The following is a 22656-nucleotide window of genomic DNA, read 5'->3' as shown; positions in this document are numbered from 1 at the left end:
TAAAACACAAGATCAACAAAGCATCTTAAGACATAAAAGATGGACACATATTACAGTACAACAAATACACCTTCCAGCAGAGAATATTGTAAATATAGACACTTAAGTATTGTAAGATGTTACCTGGGTGATTTTTCAGATTTTTGATGATGACTGGCTCATCACTTGCCTTGGACAAGGACTCACTCATTGTTTTTGTGACATTAAGATTAGGTGTTTGGTGTCACACCCCTTGATGGAGGTGTCTATCTCATTGTCCTACACAGAAGGGTTTATGTCCTTCTGGAGAAGGCTCAGAATTGCTGAATCATCTAAATGTTATAATATTTGGTGTGCTTTCATGCAGTCATTGTTGTACAATGTCAAAAGTATGGGTACCAAGACCTTTGTAGGACCCCCAGTGTTGCTATGTTTGACCTCTGACAGTGCCCCATTGACTTTGCCTGTTGAGTCCTGTTAGTTAAAAAGGAGTGAAACCTTTGATCAGGGCAGGGTTAACATGCATATCATTTGGTTTCTTTAAAAGCAGTTAGGGTTGTAAAGTATTAAACACTGAACTGAAATCAATGAATAATATTCAAGTATAGGCTTTTACATCTTCAAGGTGATTTGACATACAATTTGACATAAACATTGAGTTATTGTGGAACTGAACAAATTATATGTTTAATAGTTATCATGTGAATATTTGAAACTTTGAGAATTGAAGGAAAACATTGAGAAGCCGACATAAGGGTCTGGCCAATAGAGTAAGATAATAATTTGCAGCTGTGCTGTGTGAAAATGAGCAATTGTTTCTTCATTCAACTTCAGTGAACTATGTTAAACTTAAACTTGCCTAATACACCCGCTACAGCTCACCAATGGTAGCAAATATTATGATATGCTAACCCACATTATGTAAATAAACAATATACTACACCCATTATGAAAATCAACTTTCTGTTCACACCCACTTAATAAACGGCAGAGCAGGGGATGAGAGCTTTGGAAAGACTGCTGAAATGGTTTCAGAGCTCATTCCCCTTTGCCAAAGAAAAGCCGTCCGTGAGTATTTTTTAACTTGAAGCTTAAAACCTAATTGTATATGTCTGATCACTCGAAATGCTTGAGGCTGATCAATTTATGAAATTTTGTTCTTGTTTGCAAGTCTTATAACACGAAGAACCAGATTCCTTTAAAAAACACGTAATCCTTCCAAATACACGGTTTGATACTTTTATACAAACGTTTTTTTTTTTTTTAATTTAACATTATATGTCAAATGCACGGATAGTGGATTTTTAAAATTAAAATGCTATATTCCATTATTACTCACGGTGTCAGTGTAGACCAGCTATGGAGTCAAGTGTTCATCTTGTTTTGCACACCACCCATTATTGGGATCGACCATCCTTGTTCCGTTCAGCCTTCAACAAAGACGGCAGATGCTTGGAAGGCACATATGATCGAATAACGTTTTTGAATAATTAATATTGACGTGTTTTTGTGTAGTAGTCTACTGTCTGAGGATGATGCATAGACGGTGGTTTCTTCAAATCTGTGGCTTTGTCTTTTTCTTTGTTGCGCTGCAATACGCACATGGAGACCTGAGCTATTCTGTACAGGAGGAGCTCAAGCGCGGATCTGTTATTGGAAATATCGCCAAGGATCTCGGGCTGGAGGTGGGCAGACTGTCCGCTCGCAAAGCTCGTTTTGACATGGAGGGAAACGACAGACAATATTGCGTTATTAACCTTCGAAGCGGAGATTTAATCGTTGCGGACGAATAGACAGAGAGGGCATTGTGGAGAAAAGCCTTCATGTGTTCTTAAATTCGACTTTGTTAGAGAATCCATTGGGGTTACCCCGGTTGTCCCTGCAGGTGCAGGACATAAACGACAATGCACCTTTTTCCGAAGACACTGTGAAATTGGACATTAGAGAGTCAGCTGACAAAGGAGCTAGGTATCGCTTAATGCACAAGATGCAGACATAGGCAAAAACTCAGTTGAAAGGTACATTTTGCAACCAAACCCTCACTTTGTGTTCAGTATTCAGACGACAAGTGCTGGCAACATACGGGAGTTGGTTTTATAAAGAGTTAGACCGAGAGGAGCAGCAGGAGATGAAATTGTTGCTCACAGCTGTAGATGGTGGTTCTCCTCAGAGATCTGGACTGTAGTCATACACGTCATTGTACTTGATGCCAATGATAACGCCCCAGTTTTTACCGAGGCCGTATATACAACCACCTTACCGGAAAACTCACCTATAAAAACTCCAGTTATCACGGTTAGTGCATCTGACGAAGATGAAGGTGTAAACGGGGAGGTTACATATGAGTTTAGCCGACTCTCTGATAAAACACAGAAGCTTTTTTCACTGGATGAGAAAACCGGAGACATCAGTGTCACAGGTGACATAGATTACGAAGAAGGATCGAAATATGAAGTGTTTGTTGAGGCAAAAGATGGTTATGGCCTATCTTCTGAAGCAAAGGTAATTATTGATATCACTGATGTTAATGATAACGCTCCAGTTATATATCTGAAATCCCTGACTAACCCTATACCTGAGAACGTGTCACCTGGTACAGAGGTGGGCATCATTAACGTGCGACAGAGACTCTGAATAACAGACAGGTCCGCTGCTCCATCAGCAAAACGTCCCTTTAAGTTGGTCCCTTCTATTAAAAACTATTATTCTCTGGTGACCACAGGACAACTGACCGTGAACTAGTGTCTGTTTACAACATTCAAATCACTGCCACTGACGAGCTCTCCACCTCTGTCCTCCTCTAAAACTGTTCGTTTCTGTAGCAGACATCAACGACAACCCACCTGGTTTGAGGAACAGTCGTACAGCGCATATGTGACTGAAAATAACAAACCTGGCTCCACTTTATGTTCCGTTACTCTCAGACCCCGACTGGAGACAAACGGTACAGTGATTTTCTCTGTTACCCGTGAGGTGAACGGTGCCCCGTGTCCTCCTATCTGTCTGTTACGGAGACACGGGGGTGATCCACGCGTGAGTCGTTTGATTATGAACAGTTCAGGAGTTTTAGTCCACATGATGGCCAGAGACAACGGTTCTCCTCCGCTCAGCAGCAACGTGACCGTCAGTGTCTTCATATCGGATGTGAATGACAACTTTCCTCAGATACTGTACCCCGCCCCGAGGGACACTCCTTCTTGACCGAGCTGGTCCCCAAAGCTGCACACGGAGCTCTCTGGTGTCCAAAGTGATAGCGGTGGACGCGGACTCCACAGAACGCCTGGCTGTCCTATCACATAGTCAAATCCACTGATCCGGGACTTTTCACTATTGGTCTCCAGCGGAGAGATCAGGACACGCGGGACATTTCTGAGTCCGACACCTGAAACAGAACCTTATTGTGTCAGTGAAAGATAACGGACGCCTCTCTCTCCGCCACCTGTTCCATGTATTACTTATTTCTGATAACTTGGCTGAGCTGCCGGAACTGAGGATATTTCTTACGATAGAAGAACTCCAAACTGACCTCTTATCTGATCATCGCGCTGTGTCGTGGTCCACCTTTTTCTGACCTTCATCATCATCATCCTGGTGTGAGGTTTTGTCGCAGGAGAAAGCCCAGACTGTTGTTTGATGGAGCAGTTGCCATCCCCAGGCTTATCTCCCTCCTAATTACGCAGATGTTGACGGCCAGGAACTTTACGCAGCGCTTACAATTATGACGCCTACCTGACAACAGGTTCTAGAACCAGTGACTTTAAGTTCGTGACGTCATACAATGACAACACACTGCCTGCTGACCAGACTCTGAGGAAAAGTCCATCAGACTTTGCTGAGGTGTTTGGAGATTGTGATGCTTCTCCTGAGGTAGGGACACATTTATTGTTAATTAAATAGTGATCAACGAACATGGGTGAACCTGAACTGAACAGCTAAGAAAGCAACTTTTACAGAGTTTACATAGTCCTATCCCTACACCCCAATCTGCACACTCACATACGCAGAGACACACCATTACACTAAGCGCACATGCTATCGTTGAGAGTTTCGGTCATACTTTCAATCCCTTGGTGTGTTTGTTATTTATTTTAGACAATTTGTTTTCTTAAAGTCAAGTTTCGTCTTTGTGGTTACATAATCACTGTATGTTCTTACAGTAATTGAAAACTTTATTTACATTTACTCTACGTTCCCTATGTCTCTGTCCTTAGTGCTGAACTCCGTTTGAACCTGGGATGCTTTTTAGACATAGTTTACCTCTGTGCATCATACGGTTATCATTTTTCTCCTTTGTTGAATTGTGTTTCAGTACATTTGCGTTTTTACAGACTATACTAAAATATTTGGGATTTCTTTCTCTCATTCTTTTGTTTACATATGACGTTGCTTTGAACTGGTGGCAGTGTAGAGCTTCTTGTGGATTTATACTCAATAGAAGTTTAATCACTTTCAAAGTATAACGGGACTTGGTATTAGAGCATTTTGAAGAAATTAAAAATGGAGCCTCTGTGTAGATTCTGTTTTGCTCGTAGAGTCTCGTTTTCCTAAGTTGGTCTTCTGTATGTAAAACGATTGCTTGGTGCATTTGTGAAAAATGCATCCTCCCCTTAATATAACATGCAGTTTATCACAACATTTATACCTTTGACAGAAGACACAGCATACTCAAGTTTTTTTTCTATGCGACTTCATACTAATGTACTTTCTTTGGACTTAGACTTCTCTTTATTAATCCTTTTGGGATGACCCCCGCAAGGAAATTGAAATTTCCAGCATCAGTTTTAGCAAGAATACTGTATGGAAGACAATATAAAGATAACGGTAATAACAGTAATAATAATAATAATAATATAATATATAATAATAATAATAATAATAAAAAGAAGAAGAAGAACCTTTGGCTATAAAAAGACATAAGACATTTACCATAAATTATCAGTCAACAGTGTCAGTGTTGAGTCAAGTGTTAAAGTGTCCAGGTATTTATGGAGTCCAGGTGTGTATGTGTATGTATGTATTGTCCTCTCTGCCCTATTTCTTCCTCCCTCCGAGTGAGGAGTTGTATAGTCTGATGGCATGAGGGACAAAAGAGTCCTTTAGTCTGCTGGTCCTACATTTGGGAAGGAGCAGCCTTCCTTTAAACTTGACAGGTACCATATAATGTTATCTAGTAAATAGTACTATTGTATAATACAAAATGAATCAAAATGAATGCATACCAAATGCATGACATTGCCGTCATGTTTTTACGAAGCAGATCATAGAAATAGCAGTTTTATTCTACAGCATTTTGACAGCGTTGTAGTCCATGGATTTATACTCTTATAGGTTGAGAAATTGAATTTCAACCCAATTTACTTTACCTTCGCAATAACTGTTAATTACTTTAAACCGTTTTTTAAAGTTTACCTAACGTCAGGTTTAAATAATACAAGTATAGCATACACCATGTTTAAAACTTACCCAAAACATTAGTCCTCTGTTCCTACTGCTGAAGTGTTCGAAAACATTTGTGTGTCTTATCACTGGAGGTTAAAGCATTCATACAAAGACTAAGCTTTTCGATTGACGCCCTGAGTTTGGAAAATTGTCACTGGATTATTTTTGAGTTGTTGGTGAATGCAGTGTGTTAATATAGAGCATAACCAAACGTTTTAATCTGTTTGAAAACACACAACCGTTCAGTTCCCAGTCTACAACAGTAAAATTACTACCTGGTTAGTTCAACCTTGTTGTTTATACACCCACAACACATTTTTACCCATGATTTCAATCTGCAAGGTTACAAAGTCTCATATATATATATAAGCAAAATATGCTATATAGGAAGACAAATAAAATGTGCATCTAAATTGACCCAATCTTAAGCCATTAACGTGTTAATGTGAGAAAAGTGCAGAAAAAGAAGAAAAGAATGTTTACCGTATCATCAAAGATGGAGATAAGATATTTGGACATCAGTTATCATGCAGTTTTGAGAGAAAAAAAACAGTAACAAAATGAATCTAAAATTAATCGCGTCTTTCTGTTGCCAGCCGACTTAGTTTAATATGTGTGCTTTTTCTAACTGTTGTCTGGAAATATAGCTCCTCCCTAATTAAACTTTTCCAATGACTTTATGTTTGTGTTGTTATTTTACATCATACATGGGCCCTTGGCATTATATGTTGTCTCAACAGTCATGGTTATTATAGGCGTAAAACAGTTACCCAATGTTTTTTTTATTTTGATTGAATGAGGAATCTTTGAATTAGTCTACATTTTGAAAATATAAAACCACAATTATTTATTGTCGTGTTATACCTAAACTAGCACTCATGGTGTGGTCAGTGTGTACCAGCAAACGAGAAGCCATGGTCATTCTCCTCCCTTCTGTATCAACGAACTTACAGCCTGACTCTGCTGTTGTAGCTACCATAGCTGACAAACCTCGCTTCACTTCAATGTGACATTTTCGATTTATTGGAAGAAATTATTGATATAGTTTGATCTATTTCGTCATATTTTAAGTTTGTATGTGGTCTTTATCGCTTAAACAATGGGATGCAGGAGATTTGTGCTGCTCTACGGCCTTGCTTTTGTTTTTCTTGTCCTCCACCCCGTCTATGGAGACGTGAGTTACTCCATTCCGGAGGAGATGAAACGAGGATCTGTAATTGGGAATATCGCTAAGGATCTGGGACTTGATTTGTCTGCACGCAAGGCCCGTATCGATACTGAGGATAGCAACGCCATACTGCGGCATAAATCTCAACACCGGGGATTTGGTTGTACATGAAAGGATAGACAGAGAAGTGCTTGGGGAAAAAAAAACATCGTGTTTTCTAAAACAGGAACTCGTGCTGGAAAATCCACTGGAGCTGCACCGTATTAGTATCCGCGTTCAAGACATTAATGATAATTCACCCCAGTTTAAAGAGGAGTCACTTAAATTTGAAATTAGGGAATCGGCGGACAAAGGTGCACGTTTCCTGCTGGATGAGGCACACGATGGAGACATCGGAGAAAATGCTGTTCAGGGCTACTCACTTCAGCAGAATGATCATTTTACATTAGATGTGAAAACAAAGGGCGGTGGCCGAAAATATGGTGAATTAGTCTTAGACAAAGAATTAGACAGAGAGGAGAAACAAGAGATTATTTTATTGCTCACGGCATTTGATGGAGGCTCCCCTCAGAGATCAGGTACTGTAGTCATACACATCACTATACTGGATGCTAATGATAATGTGCCAGTATTCAGCCAGACCGTTTATAAAGCCAGTCTGCCTGAGAACTCTCCTCTGGATACATTGGTGATCACAGTGAGTGCTTCTGATGCAGACGATGGAGTAAATGGTGAAGTTACTTATGGATTTGACCATGTTTCAGATAAAAATCAAGTTTTCTCTCTTAACTCTAAAACAGGAGAAGTTAGAGTGGCTGGATCTATTGATCATGAAAAAGAATCGTCATATGAAATGCAGATTAGCGCCAAAGATGGTCTGGGATTGGCGTCATATGCAACGGTGATAATTGAAATTAGTGATGTAAATGACAACGCACCAGTTACATACCTGAAATCCCTGACTAACCCCATCCCTGAGAACGTGTCACCTGGTACAGAGGTGGGCATCATTAACGTGCAGGACAGAGACTCTGAGAACAACAGACAGGTCCGCTGCTCCATTCAGCAAAACTCCCTTTAATTGGTCCTTCTATTAAAACTAATTCTCTGGTGACCACAGGACACTGGACCGTGAACTAGTGTCTAATTACAACATTACAATCACTGCCACTGACGAGGCTCTCCACCTCTGTCCTCCTCTAAAACTGTTCAGTTATCTGTAGCAGACATCAACGACAACCCACCTGTGTTGGAACAGTGTACACGCGCTATTGACTGAAAATAACAAAACCTGCTCCACTTTATGTTCGTTACTGCTCGAGACCCCGACTGGAGACAAAACGGTACAGTGATTTATTCTCTGTTACCGTGAAGTGAACGGTGCCCCGGTGTCCTCCTATCTGTCTGTTAACGGAGACACGGGGTGATCCACGCTGTGAGGTCGTTGATTATGAACAGTTCAGGAGTTTTAAAGTCCACGTGTGGCCAGAGACAACGGTTCTCCTCCGCTCAGCGCAACGTGAGCGTCAGTGTCTTCATATCGGATGTGAATGACAACTCTCCTCAGATACTGTACCCCGCCCGGAGGGACACTCCTTCAGACCGAGCTGTCCCTAAGCTGCACACGGAGGCTCTCTGGTGTCCAAAGTGATAGCGGTGGACGCGGACTCCGGACAGAACGCCTGGCTGTCCTATCATATAGTCAAATCCACTGATCCGGGCTTTTCACTATTGGTCTCCACAGTGGAGAGATCAGGACACAGCGGACATTTCGAGTCAGACAGCATGAAACAGAACCTTATTGTGTCAGTGAAAGATAACGGACAGCCCTCTCTCTCGCCACCGTTCCATGTATTTACTTATTTCTGATAACTTGGCTGAGTGCCGGAAGAAGGATATTTCTTACGATGGAAGAACTCCAAACTGACCTCTTATCTGATCACGCGCTGGTGTCTGTGTCCACCTTTTTTCTGACCTTCATATCATCATCCTGGGTGTGAGGTTTTGCCGCAGGAGAAGACCAGACTGTTGTTTGATGGAGCAGTTGCCATCCCCAGCGCTTATCTCCCTCCTAATTACGCAGATGTTGACGGCTCAAACTTTACGCAGCGCTTACAATTATGACGCCTACCTGACAACAGGTTCTAGAACCAGTGACTTTAGTTCGTGACGTCATACAATGACAACACACTGCCTGCTGACCAGACTCTGAGGAAAAGTCCATCAGACTTTGCTGATGCCTTTGGAGATTGTGATGTCTCCTCAGAGGTACAGTACAAAAATCCGTAAATCCATATTTTGGTTTGATTATAATGGCGAAACGTGTTAAGTTCATTTTTCCAACCTCAACTAAAGCGTAATGTAATTCATATTTTATCAGCTTCTGCAGATAGTTGGTCCGTCTACAGAAACGTAAAGATGTGTTATGCTGCAATAAGAAAATGTTAACAATGCAGTTCAAAGTAAAAATAAGTGAAGAATGTAAACACAGCAACATTTTTAATTTTTAAGACATGTACTGTATTTAAATGTATCTGTTCCTCATACAGATATCAGCTCAATGCAAATGGTCAGTATAGGAATACACAGAAGATTGCCAGCCGTTATGTTGGTTTTATTCCATTTGCCGCCCTTTTACTGCAACAACAGCTAACACATCATGCTGCTGTGTTTGCATATTGTTGTATTTTCCCCAGCAGGTATGGAAGTTTTGTGGTATTAGTCATGTTTTACATTTTTTGGGGTGATTGAATGAAATCATTGGGAAGTATAGGCCCATGTCTATGTCTCCGATGTCATGGGACTGATGGCAGATATAGTTTAAAAGTGCAGCTCGGTTTTCATCTCATGTTGGGCAGTGGGTTCACAATCTGTCCTTTTTAGGAAGTTAGGTCTGCTTCTGGTGGCCTGTGTCTTGATGGTGAGGCTGTGTTCACTGAGTCTGTTAAGAGTCAAATATTTCCTTAGTTTTAGATAATGTTCAGGTATTCTTCCACAGTGTATTCTCTGTTTAGGAGCAAATATCATTGCAATTTTGTCTCTCTCTCTCTCTCTCTCTCTTTCTCTCTCTGTCTCTGTCTCTCTCTCTCTCTCTCTCTCAACTGCAGAATAATGTTTCTGTAACCTCTGATTCCATGTAGTCCAGTAGTCCTTTGCATGATGTTCACCTTCCTAGGGATTAACCATGGCTTTTACACTTTTCAACATATGTTATTTGTTTGGATTTATTAGTGTCAGGCTTTGTATAAGAATATATCTTATTCATGAGGTTAATCAATGCATCAGTCTATCAGAATATTGTTCTGTCAGATCCGTGCTTTACCATGGCTGCATGGTCATATTTCTTGAGGAGACTCTGCATTTTCAGTTTTGTTAAGAAAATGCATATTATTCCTGTCGAAACAAGCTTTGATGTTTTAAATTATTAAGTGCAACTCATGTAATTATAGCACCACTTAATTACAGTAACAGTCAAAAGTTTGGACACACTTTCTTTATTATGGATAAATACGTATTACATCAAATTATGAAAAAACACCAATGGAAGTATGTAGTAAAGGAAAAAATCAACCACAAGCCAGAATATTTTTTTATATTTTAGAAGTTTCAAAGTTGCCACCTTTTGTTTTGGTCCACAGCGATAAAAAGCCATATTCAACTACTGTTTTAATTAATATAATGGCAAGAACTACTCAGCTAAGTAAAGATAAATGACAATCCACCATTACTTTAACACATGAAGTTCAGTCACCCTGGAAAATGTTAAGAACTTTTAATTTATCCTCAAGGGCAGTCAAGAAAACCATTAAACGCTGTGATGAAACTGGCTCTCATGAGGACTGCCCCAGGAAAGGAACATCAAGAGTTACCTGTGCTTCAGATGATAAATTCATTAGAATTACAAGCCTCAGAAACCGCAAATTAACAGAACCTCAGATTAGAGCCTGCAAAAATGCTTCACAGAACTCAATTAGCAGACACATCTCAACATCAACTGTTCAGAGGAGATTGCATGAATCAGGCCTTTGTGGTCGAATTGCTGCAAATAAGCCAATACTGAGGAAGAGCAAAAAAAAGAAGAGATTTGCTTGGGCCAAGGAACACAAGAATTGGACATTAGACCAGTGGAAATCTGTACTTTGATGAGTGTAAATGTGAGATTTTTGGTTCCAGCCGTTGTGTCTTTGTGAAATGCAGAATAGGTGATTAGATGGTTTCTGAATGTGTGGTTTCCACCGTGAATTATGGAGGACGAGGTGTGATGGTGTGGGGATCTTTGCAGATGATATTGTTGGTGTTTTAGTCAAAATTCAAGGTACACTTAACCAACATGGCTACCACAGCATTCTGAAGCGACATGCCATCCCGTCTGGTTTGCCCTTAGTGGGACCATCACTTGTTTTTTAACAAGACAATGATCCCAAACACACCTCCAGGCTATGTAAGGGCAATTTGTGCAAGGAAGAGAGTGATGGAGTGCTGTGTCAGATGACCTGGCCTCCACAATCACCCAACCTTAACCCAATGTTGCTGATTTGAGATGAGTTGGACCGCAAAGTGAAGGCAAAGCAGCCAACAAGCGCTCAGCACCTCTGGGAACTCATTCAAGACTGTTGGAAAACCGTTCCTGGTGACTACCTCATTAAGCGGATTGAGAGAATGCAAAGTGTGTGCAAAGCTGTCATCAAAGCAAAAGGTGGCTACTTTGAAGAAACTAAAAGATAAACCATATTTTGGTTTGTTAAACACTTTTTTACTATCTCAATCCTGATGTGTTCCTTCATAGTTTTGATGTATTTAATATAAACATACAATGTAGAAAATAATACAAATTAATCAAAACCATTGATTGTGAGGGTGGGTCCAAACTTTTGACCTGTACTGTATAAATACACCCATAGACTGTGCTTTGTTATGACGGTGCATAAATAGCAAAGCAATTCATATGTTTCCTCCATCATTTTAAGATGGCATCTGTACTATAACAGAATTTATACAACTACTACTCGTACTAAAAGAAATACTTTATAAGTAAAGTCTGTTATTTCTTCATTCCACTCATGGTGTCGCTATTGGCCAGTCTATGTGAAACACGTCCACTCCACCCTCTGGTGTACAGAGCAATAAAAGGAAATTTCGCAGTTAATGCAGGATGCAGCCTGTAACTGTGGAGTGCTGTTGATTTTCTCTTGACTGAACTGAACAATCCTCATTGAATCTCTAACCTAAAAGAGGAAAATTTTCTCTTGTGAACGCATTGCCATGATGGGTCTGAAACGGAGCTGCTTCGTCTTCTTTCTTATGTGGCAAGCCGTGAATGGGGACGCGAGCTATTCCTTTCAAGAAGAAATGAAGCGTGGATCTGTTATTGGGAATATAGCGAAGGATCTTAACCTCGACTCGAATAAACTGTCTGGTAGGAATGCACGTGTGGATGCTGCAGGGAATCGCAAACGTTACTGTGACATCAGTCTCCGCAATGGGGATTTAATTATAGCCGACAGGATTGACCGGGAGGAGCTTTGTGGAGAAAAGCTGTCGTGTGTAATAAAACGCGATATTGTGCTGGAGAATCCTCTGGAAATGCACCCGTTGAGTCTTCACATTCAAGATATTAATGATAACTCGCCACAGTTTAATGAAGCTTTGATTAATTTAGAAATTCAAGAGTCGGCAGTCAGGGGAGCTCGTTTTGTGATAGAGGAGGCGCACGATGCGGATGTAGGACAAAACTCAGTTCAGCAGTACAGCCTCAAAAAGAATGATAATTTCATTTTGTCCGTTGATGGAAATACAATAGAGCTTGTTCTTGAAAAGGAGCTTGATCGGGAAAAACAACAAGAGATCAATTTGCTCCTAACAGCTCTAGATGGAGGCTCCCCTCAGAGATCAGGTACTGTAGTCATACACGTCACTGTACTGGATGCTAATGATAACGCCCCAGTGTTTAGCCAGGCCGTTTATAAAGCCAGTCTGCCTGAGAACTCTCCTCCAGATACTGTAGTGGTCACAGTGAGTGCTACTGATGCAGACGAGGGTGTTAACGGGGATGTGACTTATGACTTTGGACATGTTACTGAAGATGTAAAGAGAGTTTTTAATATTGACCGTAAAAATGGCAAAATTAAAGTGAATGGTGCGATTGACTTTGAAACTGTTACAACATATGATTTGCGCATTAAAGCCAAAGATGGATTAGGATTATCGTCGTACACAAAGGTATCCATTGATGTCACCGATGTCAATGACAACATACCTGTAATCTATGTAAAATCTCTGGCAAATCCAGTACCTGAGAATGTGTCACCTGGTACAGAGGTGGGCATCGTTAACGTGCAGGATTCAGATTCTGATATAAATCAACAGGTCCGTGCTCCACAACAAAACGTCCCTTTTAGTTGGTCCCTTCTATTAAAAACTATATTCTCTGGTGACACAGGACAACTGGACCGTGAACTAGTGGATTACAACATTACAATCACTGCCACTGACGAGGGCTCTCCACCTCTGTCCTCCTCTAAAACTGTTCAGTTATCTGTAGCAGACATCAACGACAACCACCTGTGTTGAGGAACAGTGCACAGCGCATATGTGACTGAAAATAACAAACCTGGCTCCACTTTATGTTCTGTACTGCTCGAGACCCCGACTGGAGACAAAACGGTACAGTGATTTATTCTCTGTTACCCGGTGAGGTGAACGGTGCCCCGGTGTCCTCCTATGTCTGTTAACGGAGACAGGGGGTGATCCACGCTGTGAGGGCGTTTGATTATGAACAGTTCAGGAGTTTTAAAGTCCACGTGATGGCCAGAGATAACGGTTCTCCTCCACTCAGCAGAACGTGACCGTCAGTTCTTCATATCGGATGTGAATGACAACTCTCCTCAGATACTGTACCCCGCCCCGGAGGGACACTCCTTCATGACCGAGCTGGTCCCCAAAGCTGCACACGGAGGCTCTCGGTGTCCAAGTGATAGCGGTGGACGCGGACTCCGGACCGAAACGCCTGGCTGTCCTATCATGTAGTCAAATCCACTGATCCGGGACTTTCACTATTGGTCTCCACAGCGGAGAGATCAGGACACTGCGGGACATTTGAGTCTGACAGCATGAAACAGAACCTTATTGTGTCAGTGAAAGATAACGGACAGCCTCTCTCTCCGCCACCTGTTCCATGTATTTACTATATCTGATAACTTGGCTGAGGTGCCGGAACTGAAGGATATTTCTTACGATGAGAAGAACTCCAAACTGACCTTTATCTGATCATGCGCTTGTGTCTGTGTCCACCTTTTTTCTGACCTTCATCATCATCATCCGGGTGTGAGGGGTTTGTCGCAGGAGAAAGCCCAGACTGTTGTTTGATGGAGCAGTTGCCATCCCCAGCGCTTATCTCCTCCTAATTACGCAGTGTTGACGGCACAGGAACTTTACGCAGCACTTACAATTATGACGCCACCTGACAACGGTTCTAGAACCAGTGATTTAAGTTCGGACGTCATACAATGACAACACACTGCCTGCTGACCAGACTCTGAGGAAAAGTCCATCAGACTTTGCTGGTGTTTGGAGATTGTGATGCTTCTCCTGAGGTAGGGACACATTTATTGTAATTAAATGTGATAACCAACATGGGTGAAACTGAACGAACAGCTCAGAAAGAACTTTTACAGAGTTTCCATAGTCCATCCCTACACCCTAATCGCACACTACATATGCAGAGACACACCATTACACTAAGCGCACATGCTATCGTGAGAGTTTCGGCATACTTCAGGTTTGTTATTTATTTTAGACCATTTTTTTCTTAAAGTCAAATTCGTCCATGTGGTTACATAATCGCTGTATGTTCTTACAGTAATTGAAACTTTATTTAACTTTACTTCGTTCCTATGTCTCTGTCCTTGGTGCTGAACTCCGTTTGAACCTGGGATGCTTTTTAGACATAGTTTACCTCTGTGCATCATACGGTTATCATTTTTCCCCTTTGTTGAATTGTGTTTCAGTACATTTGCGTTTTTACAGACTATGCTAAAATATTTGGGATGTCTTTCTCTCATTCTTTTGTTTGCATATGACGTTGCTTTGAACTGGTGGCAGTGTAGAGCTTCTTGTGGATTTATACTCAATAGAAGTTTAATCACTTTTGACGTATAATGGTACTTGGTATTAGAGCATTTTGAAGAAATAAAAATGGAGCCTCTGTGTTGATTCTGTTTTGCTCGTAGAGTCTCGTTTTCCTAAGTTGGTCTTCTGTATGTAAAACGATTGCTTGGTGCATTTTTGAAAAATGCATCCTCCCCTTAATATAACATGCAGTTTATCACAACATTTATACCTTTGACAGAAGACACAGCATACTCAAGTTTTTTTTCTATGCGACTTCTATAAATGTACTTCTTTAGACTTAGACTTCTCTTTATTATCCTTTGGGATGACCCCCGCAGGAAATTGAAATTTCCAGCATCAGTTTTAGCAAGAATACTGTATAGAAGACAATATAAAGATAACGGTTATAACAGTAATAATAATAAAAATATATTTAGAAGAGAGAAAATTTGGCTATAAAAAGACATAAAAAGACATTTACCATAAATTATCAGTCAACAGTGTCAGTGTTGAGTCAAGTGTTAGTGTCCAGGTATTTATGGAGTCCAGGTGTGTATGTGTATGTATGTATTGTCCTCTCTGCCCTATTTCTTCCTCCCTCCGAGTGAGGAGTTGTATAGTCTGATGGCATGAGGGACAAAAGAGTCCTTTAGTCTGCTGGTCCTACATTTGGGAAGGAGCAGCCTTCCTTTAAACTTGACAGGTACCATATACTGTTATCTAGTAAATAGTACTATTACAAACACTGTATAATACAAAATGAATCAAAATGAATGCATACCAAATGCATGACATTGCCGTCATGTTTTTACGGAGCAGATCATAGAAATAGCAGTTTTATTCTACAGCATTTTGACAGCGTTGTAGTCCATGGATTTATATTATAGGTTGAGAAATTGAATTCAACCAATTTCCTTACCTTTGCAACGGCTTTAATTACTTTAAATCGTTTTTAAAGTTTACCTAACGTCAGGTTTAAATAATACAGATAGCATACACCATTTAAAACCTATCCAAAACATTAGTCCTCTGTTCCTACTGCTGAAGTGTGTTCGAAAACATTTGTGTGTTTATCACTGGAGGTTAAGCATTCATACAAAGAATAAGCTTTCGATTGACGCCCTGAGTTTGGAAATTGTCACTGGATTAATTTTGAGTTGTTGGTGGAATGCAGTGTGTTAATATGAGAGAACCAAACGTTTTTAATCTGTTTGAAAACACACAACCGTTCAGTTCCAGTCTACAACAGTAAAATTACTACCTGGTTAGTTCAACCTTGTGTTTATTACACCACAATACTAAATATAATATATATATATATATATTATATATATATATATAATATATATATATATATATATATATATAAGCAATATAGCTCTATATGAAGATAAATAAAATGTGGATCTGTGTACTTGACCCCATCTTAAGCCAATAAGGTGTAATGTGAGAAAGTGCAGAAAAAGAAGTAAATAATGTTTACCATATCATCAAAGATGGAGATAAGATATTTGGACATCGGTTATCATGCAGTTTTGAGAGAAAATAAACAGTAACAAAAGAAATCTAAAATTAATTGCGTCTTTCTGTTGCCAGCAGACATAGTTTGATATGTGTGTTTTTTCTAACTGTTGTTTGGAAATATAGTTCTTCCCTATATTCACATTTCCGATGACTTTATGTTTGTGTTGTTATTTTACATCATGCATTGATCATTGGTATTATATGTTGTCTCAATAGTCATGCAGGATAGGCGTAAAACAGTTTAGCAATGTTTGTTTTTTTGATGAAATGAGGGATCTTTGAATTAGTCTAGATTTTAAATATACAAAGCCACAAATATTTATTGTCGTGTTATACATAAACTAACACTCATGGTGTCAGTGTGTACCAGCAAACGAGAAGCCATGGTCATTCTCCTCCCTTCTGTATCAACGAACTTACAGCCTGACTCTGCTGTTGTAGCTACCATAGCTGACAAACCTCGCTTCACTTCAACGTGACATTTTTCGTTTATTGGGAGACATTGTTGATACAGTTTGATATACTTCGTCATATTTTAAGTTTGTATGTGGTCTTTCTCGCTTAAACAATGGGATGCAGGAGATTTGCGCTGGTCTACGGCCTTGCTTTTGTTTTTCTTGTCCTCCACCCCGTCTATGGAGACGTGAGTTACTCCATTCCGGAGGAGATGAAACGAGGATCTGTAATTGGGAATATCGCTAAGGATCTGGGACTTGAATTGTCTGCACGCAAGGCCCGTATCGATACTGAGGATAGCAACGTCCAATACTGCGGCATAAATCTCAACACCGGGGATTTGGTTGTACATGAAAGGATAGACAGAGAAGTGCTTTGTGAAAAAAAAGCATCGTGTTTTCTAAAACAGGAACTCGTGCTGGAAAATCCACTGGAGCTGCACCGTATTAGTATCCGCGTTCAAGACATTAATGATAATTCACCCCAGTTTAAAGAGGAGTCACTTAAATTTGAAATTAGCGAATCGGCAGTCAAGGGTGCCCGTTTCCTGCTGGATGAAGCACACGATGGAGACATCGGAGAAAATGCTGTTCAGGGCTACTCACTTAAGCAAAATGATCATTTTACATTAGACGTGAAAACAAAGGGCGGTGGCCGAAAATATGGTGAATTAGTCTTAGACAAAGAATTAGACAGAGAGGAGAAACAAGAGATTATTTTATTGCTCACGGCATTCGATGGGGGCTCCCCTCAGAGATCAGGTACTGTAGTCATACACATCACTATACTGGATGCTAATGATAATGTGCCAGTTTTCAGCCAGACCGTTTATAAAGCCAGTCTGCCTGAGAACTCTCCTTTGGATACATTGGTGATCACAGTGACTGCAAATGATGCAGACGAAGGAGTAAATAGTGAAGTTACTTATGGATTTGACCATGTTTCAGATAAAAATCAAGTTCTCTCAACTCTAAACAGGAGAAGTTAGAGTGGGGGATCTATTGATCATGAAAAAGAATCGTCATATGAAATGCAGATTAGCGCCAAAGATGGTCTGGGATTGGCGTCCTATGCAACGGTGATAATTGAAATTAGTGATGTAAATGACAACGCACCAGTTACATACCTGAAATCCTGACTAACCCTATACCTGAGAACGTGTCCACTGGTACGAGGTGGGCATAATAACGTGCAGGACGAGACTCTGAGAACAAACAGACAGGTCGCTGCTCCATTCAGCAAACATCCATTTAAATGGTCCCTTCTATTAAAAATATATTATTCTCTGGTGACCACAGGACAACTGGACCGTGAACTAGTGTCTAATTATAAACATTACAACACTGCACTGACGAGGGCTCTCCACCTTGTCCTCTCTAAAACTGTTCAGTTATCTGTAGAGACATCAACGACAACCCACCTGTGTTTGAGGAACAGTCGTACAGCGCTATGTGACTGAAAATAACAAAAATGGCTCCACTTTATGTTCCGTTACTGCTCGAGACCGACTGGAGACAAAACGGTACAGTGATTATTCTCTGTTACGGTGAAGTGAACGGTGCCCGGTGTCCTCCTATCTGTCGTTAACGGGACACGGGGGTGATCCACGCTGTGAGGTCGTTTGATTATGAACAGTTCAGGAGTTTTAAGTCCACGTGATGGCCAGAGAAAACGGTTTCTCCTCCGCTCAGCAGCAACGTGAGCGTCAGTGTCTTCATATCGGATGTGAATGACAAATCTCCTCAGATACTGTACCCCGCCCGGAGGGACACTCCTTCATGACCGAGTGGGTCCTAAAGCTGCACACGGAGGCTCTCTGGTGTCCAAGTGATAGCGGGGACGCGGACTCCGGAAAGAACGCCTGGCTGTCCTATCATATAGTCAAACACTGATCCGGACTTTCACTATTGTTCCACAGGGAGAGATCAGGACACAGGGGGACATTTCTGAGTCAGACAGCATGAAACAGAACCTATTGTGTCAGTGAAAGATACGGACAGCCCCTCTCTCTGCCACTGTTCCATGTTATTACTATTCTGATAACTTGGCTGAGGTGCCGGAACTGAAGGATATTTCTTACGATGAGAAGAACTCCAAACTGACCTCTTATCTGATCATCGCGGGTGTCTGTGTCCACCTTTTTTCTGACCTTCATCATTATCATCCTGGTGTGAGGTTTTGTGGCAGGAGAAACGCCAGATGTTGTTGATGGGCAGTTGCCATCCCCAGCGCTTATCTCCTCCTAATTACGCAGATGTTGACGGCACAGGAACTTTACGCAGCATACAATTATGACGCCTACCTGACAACAGGTTCTAGAACCAGTGATTTAAGTTCGTGAAGCATAATGACAACACACTGCCTGCTGACCAGACTCTGAGGAAAAGTCCATCAGACTTTGCAGATGCTTTTGGAGATTGCGATGCTTCTCCTGAGGTAGGGACACATTTCATACACTACTAAACTTGTGTTCAATCAAGATGATTCTGAGGAAAAGTTTATCAGACCTTGCTGAGGTTTTTGGAGAATTGGAAGGGTCCTCATAAGTGTGATTGGTCTTTGACATTAAATTGAATTAACTGAAAATAACTTTAATCAAAGATATATTACTCTCAACCATGTTATTTTACTTTTACACATATTATTCATTGATAACGTACATAATAATCACGAACATTTCACAATTGCTATTGTCTTTCTTTTTTAATTCTAAATTATGTTTTGAAAGGTTTTTTTCCATTCTTCCTTCTTCCTCTTACTTTCATTGCTGTTTATTTCTTATTTTTTTGTGACTGTATATTAGTTGAACATACTGTACATCCTAGTTAATGTTGTGGTTTTAAATTCAACTACTGACAGTTGTTTTAATCTTTCATAAATATCTCCAAACTGCAGTTACATTATCAGCCTAGTGTCATTCATATTCACAAACTTACTGAATGCCTTTCCTAGTTACGAACTGGCTTGCTTTCTGCATTTATACTTTTTACATGTCTGGTGTTTAGAGGTTATTTAGGTGAATCAGGAAGTTCTGGATATTATGCTGGCTTTCCTCAATGAATAGTAATGCTCCATTGATTGAATTACTTGTGATGAGCCAGGCATAGTATGCATTGTTTTCTTTATCTTTTTTTAAAGAATTCTTGACTTCATTTGGTAAATTTTCAAAGCTTCTGTCTGGGTCAGACGCTCTGTTTGGGCTGACTTTTCATTATGGATCTGTTGTTGTTGATGTTGTTAATGATCACAAGAGTGACATACATGCTTTAAGTCTTCAATTATTGTGTTGTTGTGAGTCTGCAGTCTTTGTTTTTATTACATAAACAAAAAAATACAGATTCTACTGTAATTGTTTATATATGTTTGTTTCAAATATAACTGCCTGCAGTGCCCTGAAATATTGACATAAACAAATGCCTTGAAAGCAATACAACAATAATATCATTATTTATAATCCTGAATGCAACAAATACTATGCAGTGTAAATGATTATTGGTAATCTGCTTCAATACACAGTCTAGACTGTCAATAATAAATGTCTCTCACACAGTAACATGACCATTGTTGAGGGAATTATATTTTTTGCCATATTTCCCCCATTATGTCATTTACAATAGATGGTTTGTCTTGCTAAATGTCCCGACTGGTGATCAATGAAGGCTTATTTTAACTAAATATTGTTCTCAAGAAATTGTTTTTTTTCAATAGTCCATATTTCACAATAGTATTTGGCAGACTGTTCTTTCACTTATGGGATTGGATGACTGGAAACCTACTCAGAAATGATATTGTAATGTAATAGCGACATACAGTATACAGTTAGAAGGCACTGCCTGACAAATGTAGGTCTTTACCTTTAAAGCCAGTCCACCCCCATTCTTAAACATGTATGGTAATTTAGCCTTTCATGTTTTAGTATTGTTGTTTTATTGTTAGATTGACCACATCTAAAGTAAATGGAGAGAAAAATGAATGAGCGGTTTGTTTTGTAAAAGTAGTTTGCCAGTTTCAATAGATGCAGCTTTGCTATGGAGATATCTTCAGTGCTTGTGCTCACTTAGTCCTTTATTAAAATATGAATTGTCTATTACTCATGCTTGTGATAAGATTTTGACCGTCAAACTATCCTGTATCTGTATTCTGTGCCTTATTCAAAAGGTGATTTTAAATCTGCCCTATTTCCTCTTCACTTTATGTGGGAAAGTCAAATTAAATAACAAACTACAAACCACAATACTATTTGTAGTTTGTCAGTGTTATGTTACTTTGTAGTTGATATAAAGGTAGTAGAACAGTATGTCCCCAAAGCAAAGTTTTATTTTTTTGACATTTTGCATTTAGTTTTCTCTGCATTGTTTGCCATTCTTTGTCCGAAGATACTGTTGTTATACGATTTATTTCTTGGTCAGAATTTAAACACATTTTTTCAGTATATCATGCATGTCTCCTACTCTTTCTGGAACTTAAAAAAATAAGGGCTACCATCTTAATCCCTCTGGAGATAATAGTGTTAAGTATACCAAACTTCTTCAAGCCTCTGACGTGGTGACAAAGGCGATTATTGTGTGGTGTAATTTTGAAATGCAAAAACTGTTCTGTGCAGTTATGTCTGTACTACAGTACATTTAGACAACAACCTCACTTTAAAGTACAGCCTGTTGAAAGTCCAGGAGTCTACACCTTATGTACACATCAGGATTATGATGACTACAGCCTTTCAGATTTATACATTTCACCTGTCAACATACAGTGTAGACATACTGGAACCTGGTCTACTGCTTGCAGAAATGCCCCTCTGATAAAACAACTAAAATTAAACTAATACCCTCTTTCTGAGGATTATCAGATGATTACTATCAATTTATGGTCAGGATGCAGTACAAATTAAGAAAATTATACTAGTTGTTATGTCCTTGAGTGTATCTGACGTGTTTACAGTTTAACCCTTGTGTTCTCCTCGGGTCAAATTGACCCGTTTCAAAGTGTTTTGCAATCAGAAATATGGATTTCTTTCAACTAAATTGCCCCAAAAATAACATGGTGATTCCATACAACGTTACTTCATTGAGTTTGTGGGTGTTTTAGTTAATCTTATAGCATTTGAATTATTTTGTTTAATGGTTTCAAACCAGTATCCGGACTAAACTTTGACATCTACCCGTCGGAGATCCACTCAACTCTCTGATCTTCACTTGAGTCAAAATATATTTCATTTTCTGCCTTTTTAAGTAACAACGTACTATAATTTGGTTTAATGAGGTTTGTTTGACCATGAATTCCAAAGTGTGAAATCTACTATTAAACCAGCTCAGGTTTTGAAAAAAAGCACCAAAAACATTTCAAAAAGAAATTTAATTTTCAATTTTCACCTGGAAGGAAAAGTTCATCATTAACGGGAAGACAACACAAGGGTTAAACACGTACTGAATTAATTTACAAGTCTTATTTTTGTATGTAGCTTGGTTATCTTCAAGAAGTGTGGGTTGAAAAGATACATGCTGTCTTCAAACTTTTATTTGAGTCTATCTTCCATGCATTGAACTAAATGCACAATAGTAGGCCAACTTATTGAAACTGGTTTCTGTAGTGAAAATTGTGTAAACACTGATGTGAATTTACTTTGTGTTATTTAAAATAGACTAAAACCAATTTAACAGTGTTTCATTTTGTTTTAAACAGTGTTATTGTTGAACGTAACTCACGGTGTCGCTATACACCAGACTAAAAATGCTTTAATGTCTCAATTCTTTGTGGACAGACGTTCTTGTACGCACTTTGCGTGGTCCAGAAATAGGCACAGTCGCGCTGAATTGCTGATACTACTCGTGTTATGTGGTTGAACTGTGTTTGTTTCTTGGATTCTTTAACGTCTTAGGAACATACCCGTGTCGATGGATTCCGAAATTATCAAGTGTGGCTTCTATTTCCTCCTTTTTTTGTATGCCGCATATGGAGACATGAGCTATTCTTTTCCAGAGGAG

The 22656-nt window shown here is 39.7% G+C and overlaps 1 pseudogene; it reads left to right on the top strand.

The window, feature by feature from the left end:
* Nucleotides 1-1283: 1283 nt before the first annotated feature.
* Nucleotides 1284-18567, top strand: LOC116697331 (protocadherin Fat 4-like; annotated as a pseudogene).
* The last annotated feature ends 4089 nt before the right edge of the window (nucleotides 18568-22656 follow it).

This window comes from Etheostoma spectabile, chromosome 10 (genome assembly GCF_008692095.1).
Source record: "Etheostoma spectabile isolate EspeVRDwgs_2016 chromosome 10, UIUC_Espe_1.0, whole genome shotgun sequence".
Taxonomy (NCBI): domain Eukaryota; kingdom Metazoa; phylum Chordata; class Actinopteri; order Perciformes; family Percidae; genus Etheostoma; species Etheostoma spectabile.
This window is presented reverse-complemented; position numbering and strand designations above follow the sequence as displayed.